The sequence below is a fragment of the Apium graveolens genome, chromosome 4, assembly GCF_009905375.1.
Source record: "Apium graveolens cultivar Ventura chromosome 4, ASM990537v1, whole genome shotgun sequence".
NCBI lineage: Eukaryota > Viridiplantae > Streptophyta > Magnoliopsida > Apiales > Apiaceae > Apium > Apium graveolens.
The window spans coordinates 47,615,881-47,622,241 of NC_133650.1; the positions used below are offsets into that span (position 1 = coordinate 47,615,881).

The 6,361-nt window shown below is 39.8% G+C and overlaps 1 non-coding gene across 1 annotated transcript; it reads right to left on the minus strand.

Moving 5' to 3' along the window:
* Positions 1–2,165: 2,165 nt before the first annotated feature.
* On the minus strand, positions 2,166–2,272 carry LOC141723119 (small nucleolar RNA R71). Its single transcript, XR_012576110.1, has one exon. It is a non-coding gene; the product is annotated as a small nucleolar RNA R71 (small nucleolar RNA).
* Positions 2,273–6,361: the final 4,089 nt, after the last annotated feature.

Consider the following 6,361-nt stretch of genomic DNA (forward strand, 5'->3'; position numbering starts at 1 on the left):
AAACCTGGAAAATTTTGCCTTAGCACTTGTCCATGCAAGTAGGAAGCTTAGTGTTAAGTGGCATTTATGTCCACTTATTATGCTCAATAAAGGCTTGAATTGATATTTTGTACTCGAGTTATTTGTGTATTTGATGTATTTTTATAGTGTTTTTGCATTTCAGGCATAAATAAAAGATCCAGGTGATTTGGCATTATTTTGATGCTTATATGGTGTAAGGATGGTGTCAAGAAGATTGCTCGTGGAAAGGCCAACTTAAACCGAAAAGAAAAGAAGAATTCAGGGTTTTCTCTAGAGAGTCAGCGCGCCCGCACTGTGATAGCGCGCGCCCGCGCCCAAAGAACAGAAACTCAGCGCACCCGCGATGTTGAAGCGCGCGGCCGTGCAAGGTCGAGATAAAAGAATCCTGATTCTCTTGTGATTCTAATTGATGGACTTCTACTCTGCATGGGCTGCTATATAAACATAACCTTACGTTCGTTTTTCATAACAAGATGAACCAGAGCTTAAGGAGAAGGCGTAAGAAGACGGTATAGCACAATTCAACCAAGGGGAAGAGGATCTAGTTTATTCTTGTGATTCTTTATTTTAAGTTATAACTTTGGATGCTATTTTTATTTCTTGTGAACCTATACTCTTGTTTCGTACTTGGTTTATTTTTTATTCAGTATAAAGACTACGTTTATTATACCATTCCTTTATCGGAACCCACGTTGATGATGAGTCCGATTATGGGCTAATCATTATCGTGGGGTTCTACCGGATTTATTTATGGATTTCTTTAGTTAATTTGTTCTGATGCCTAGTGTGTGGTGATTGTATGATATCCTAGTATTGGTTGTGGTTATTCGTCTTATGAGCATCGCAAACTTATAAGATATCGTGTTAATCTCTAATGAAGCGAAAGTAAATATAGGGGTTTAGAACTTGCCATCCTAGCATAGGTTCATGTAATTGATATGCATGATTCGTAGGTAATTTTAACCATCTTACTTGCCTTATGTAATCATGATAGATAACTTGTGCGTTAAACCGTTATGTTGTCAAATTCTATAGATATATAGGGTCTCAATATAATTGGTGTCTATGCAGCTTCTATCTCTTTTGTGGATGTCTGGTAGTATGGTATTCGTACAACAAAAGTTGGTGTTTATCAGTTTCGTGTTATCAGATTAGTGTCATCACCATTGCATGCTAAGGTTAAGAACGAAAAGGCTATTGAATGAAGTACTTAATGAAGTTAGAATCCCATGTTGGTGTCATTTAGTATTCAACACTCCTTAATTATCTTAGTTAATGTTCTTTATTATAATTTCTTAATTAAGAGTAGTTAAACAACTTCAATTTGTTATTCGTCTTAGCATTGGATAATAACCATACCATTGCTGCATAAGTACATTGATTAAAATTAACTTAAACCAATCTCTGTTGGAACGAACTAGAATTAATTCTATATTACTTGCGATCACGTATACTTGCGTGAATATTAGCGCGTGTTCTAGCCCTAACAAGTTTTTGGCACCGCTGCTAGGGACTCGTGGTTAATTTTTAGTTTATGTGTTTTTCATCAGTGGTCATTAAAGTTCATTGACTCGAACATTGTTACTTACTTATTTCCTTGTCGTGTTTCAGGTACTCTAGCGAGCGTGTATGCATACGCATTCTCGGTCTCGTAAGAGAACACTGGATCAAGCTGAGGAAGAAGTTGTAGTAGCTAAGGAAGTTTTCGAGGAAGTTCTTGTCAAGGAGAAAGTTGAAGAAGAAGCACTTGTTGCAATGGGAGAACCAGAAGGACTCCGAACGCTTTAATGGATTACTCTCAACCAAAGATAAATGATATTCAGTCTAGTATTGTTCAACTAGCCATCTCGGATAATACCTTTGAGATCAAGTCGAGCACCATTCAGATGATGCATAACTTAATTCAATTTGAGGGTTCTCCGACAGAAGACCCCAACATGCATATCGGAGATTTCATCGAGATCTGCGACACTTTCAAGTTCAATGGAGTTTTTGAATATGTTATTAAGTTGAGGCTTTTCCTATTCTCTCTATGGGATAAAGCGAAGTGTTGGTTACATTCTCTACCACCAGGGTCTATCACCAAATGGGAGGATATTGCTCAAAATTTCTTAAATAAATTCTTTTCTATGGCGAAGACTGCGGCAATCAGAAACGCACTTACTTAATTTGCTCAGCAATCTGGAGAATCTTTATGTGAGGCTTTGGATCGCTACAAGGAGATGCTTAGAAAGTGTCCTCACCATGGGATGCCTGACTGGATGATCATTAACTACTTCTATAATGGTTTGGGTGCTACTTCTAGACCCATGCTTGATGTAGCATCAGGAGGAGCCTTGTGGGCTAAAAGCTATGATGAAGCTTATGAATTGATTGAACTGATGGCTGCGAATGAATACCAGAATCCTACTCAGAGACTATCACAGGACAAGGTAGAAGGAACTCTGGAGTTAGATGCAGCTACTGCTATAGCTACTCAGCTTAAAGCTTTGACGATGAAGGTGGATTCTTTGGCTAATTATGGAGTTAATCCGATCACTAGTGTCTGTGAGCTTTGTGCTGGTGCATATGAGACGGAGCATTACGCTATTTTTAGTGAATCAGCTCAGTCCATGAGCAACTTTCAGAGGTTACAGCAGCCTGTGCCAGCCACCTATCATCCTAACAACCGCAATCATCCTAACTTCAGTTGGAGCAATTCTTAGAATACGGTTCAACAGCCTTATCAGCAGTATCCAGCAAAGCAGTATAACCCTCCTGATTTTCAGCAACTACAATATGCACTAAGACAACAACTCCAGCTGCAACAGTCTAATGAAAAATCTGAATTGCAGGATTTGAGGCTCATGTACAAGAGCCAAGCGGTTTCTATCAAGACCTTGGAAAATTAAATTGGATAAATTGCCAATGCCTTACTAAATCGTCAACCTGGTACACTCCCTAGTAATACTGAAGTACCAGGAAAGAGGGAAATTAAGGAGCAGGTTAAGGCAATTATATTGAGGTCTGGGAAGGTTGCAAGTCCCGAAAAATCTCAAGTTTTGGAAGAAAAAGCTGTGGATGAAGAAGAAGTGCTGAAGAAAGCGGAAGTGGAACCAAGGAAGACTACTATTGAACACACTCCTCTTGAGGGTAATACAGGGGAGAATTAGATCTATCCTCCACCTCATTTTCCAAAGAGGCTGCAGAAGAAAAAGCTGGATAAGCAGTTTGAGAAGTTTCTGGAGGTGTTCAAGAAACTTCATATCAACATACCTTTCGCTGAAGCTCTTGAACAGATGCCTAGTTATGCGAAGTTTATGAAAGGTATTCTTTCTCGGAAAGTGAAGCTTGATGACTTAGAGACCGTTGCTCTCACGGAGGAATGCAGTACTGTGCTGCAACAGAAGTTGCCTCTGAAGCTTAAAGATCCTGGAAGCTTCACTATTCTTTACACCATTGGAAAAGTTTCATTTGACAAATACTTATGTGACTTGGGAGCTAGCATCAATCTGATGCCTTTGTCAATCTTCAAGAAGTTGGACTTACCTGATCCAAAGCCGACTTATATGACCTTGCAGTTAGCCGATCGTTCTATTACATACCCATGAGGCATTGTGGAAGATGTTTTGGTCAAGGTTGATAAACTCATATATCCTGCTGATTTTGTAATTCTTGATTTCGAGGAGGATAAGAAGATTCCCATAATCTCGGAAAGACCATTCTTGGCTACTAGTCAAACCTTGATTGATGTGCAGAAGGGCGAGCTTACTATGCGAGTATTAGATCAGGATGTAACTTTCAATGTGTTCAATACCATGAAATTCCCTACGTAAAATAAGGAGTGCTTAAAGGTGGAGTTGGTCGATTCTGTGGTTACTTCATAACTTGATCAATTGTTAAGGTCTAATGCCTTAGAAAAGGCCTTGTTGGGGAATTTAGATAGTGAAGATGATGAACGTGATGAGCAGTTGCAATATCTGAATGCTTCTCCCTGGAAGCAGAAGATGGATATGCCTTTTGAATCTCTTGGAATGGAGGAGCTAAACAAATCTCCAAAGCGCCTCAAGCCATCTATTGAGGAAACCCCTACACTTGAGCCTAAACCATTGCCTGAACACTTAAGGTATGCTTTTTTAGGTGATGCGTTTACTTTGCCTGTGATTATTGCATCTGACCTTTCAGGTAGTGATGAGGAAAAACTCTTAAGGATTCTAAGAGATTTCAAATCGACAATTGGATGGACTATAACAGATATTAAGGGAATCAGCCCTTCTTATTGCATGCATAAAATTCTGCTAGAGGAAGGTAACAAGCCTACTGTTGAGCAACAGAGAAGGCTTAATCCGATAATGAAAGAAGTGGTGAATAAGGAAATTCTAAAATGGCTGGATGTAGGGATCATCTATCCCATTTATAACAGTTCTTGGGTGAGTCCAGTTCAGTGTTTGCCAAAGAAAGGAGGTATCACTTTTGTTGCTAATGAGAAGAATGAGCTCATTCTTACTCGAACAGTCACGGGGTGGAGAGTTTGCATGTACTACAGAAAGCTGAACAAGGCCACAAGGAATGACCACTTCCCTCTTCCTTTTATTGATCAGATGCTTGACAGAATGGCTGGGCATGAGTACTAATGTCTTTTGGATGGCTATTTGGGCTATAATCAGATTTGCATTGCTCCAGAAGATCAGGAAATGACTACTTTCACTTGTCTATTTGGTACTTTCACCTTCAGAAGAGTTTCTTTTGGTTTGTGTGGAGCACCTGCCATATTTCAGAGATGCATGATGGCTATCTTCTCTGACATGATTGGTCGGAATGTGGAGGTGTTTATGGACGATTTCTCTGTGTTTGGTGATTCTTTTGATGAGTGCTTGTAGAATCTTGGCGCACTTCTGAAAAGGTGTGTTGAGACCAATCTGGTTCTCAACCGGGAGAAATGTCACTTTATGGTGCGACAGGGCATTATTCTTGGGCACAAGGTCTCTAGTATAGGTCTTGAGGTGGACAAAGCCAAGGTGGAGGTCATTGAAAATCTTCCTCCACCAATTTCTGTTAAGGGAATTTACAGCTTTCTTGGTCATGCGGGTTTCTATAGGCGGTTCATCAAGGACTTCTCTAAAATCTCTAAACCCTTGTGCAATATTCTAGAGAAAGATGTCCCGTTTAAGTTTGATGATGAGTGCTTAACAGCTTTTGAGTTCTTGAAGAAGAGTTTGATCACGACACCTGTCATAACTGCACCTGATTGGAATGAACCTTTTGAGATAATGTGCGATGCAAGTGACTAGGCAATTGGAGTAGTTCTTGGGCAGAGAAAGAAAAACATATTTCATGTGGTCTACTATGCTAGTAAGACCCTCAAAGGTGCTCAACTGAATTATACTACTACTGAGAAAGAACTTTTGGCCATTGTCTACGGTTTTGAGAAATTTCGAGCTTGTTTGCTTGGGACGAAGGTGACAGTTTTCACTGATCACGCTGCGATTCGATATCACATCTCAAAGAAGGACTCGAAGCCTAGATTAATTAGGTGGGTTCTTTTTCTTCAGGATTAGAGATCAAGGACAGAAAAGGTATTGAGAATCAAGTCGCAGATCATCTCTCTCGTTTGGAAGATTCAAGTGCAACTTCACAGGATAAGATATTGATAAATGAGTCTTTTCCCGATGAGCAGTTGTTTGGAGTGCAAGAAGAAGAACCGTGATTTTCAGACATAGTGAACTACCTGGTGAGTAATATCATGCCTCCGGATTTATCTTATGCTCAAAGGAAGAAATTTCTTCATGAGGTGAAGTGGTACATGTGGGATGAACCATATCTGTTTAGGAAAGGAGGTGAATAAATCATCAGGAGATGTATCCCGTATAGCGAAATGGGGGGAATTTTGCGAGACTGTCATTTGACTGTTTATGGAGGCCACTATGGTGGAGAGAAGAAAACTGCTTGTGTCCTTCAAGCCGGATTCTTCTGGCCTACATTGTTTAAAGATGCGCATCAGTTTGTTTTGAAGTGTGATCGATGTCAGCGTGTGGTTAATATGTCTAAGAGGGATGAGATGCCTCTTAATGTGCTTCTCAAGGTTGAGGTCTTTGATGTTTTGGGAATCAACTTCATGGGGTCATTTATCTCATCTTGCAATAATCAGTATATCTTATTGGCTATCGATTATGTATCGAAATGGGTTGAAATTAAGGCTTTGCCGATAAATGATGCGAAGGTAGTGCTTAATTTTCTTCATAAGCAGATATTCACACAATTTGGGACTCCAAGAGTCATAATCAGTGACGAGGGATCACATTTCTGTAATCACAAGTTCACTGCTATGATGCAAAGGTATAATGTGAATCATCGCATTGCT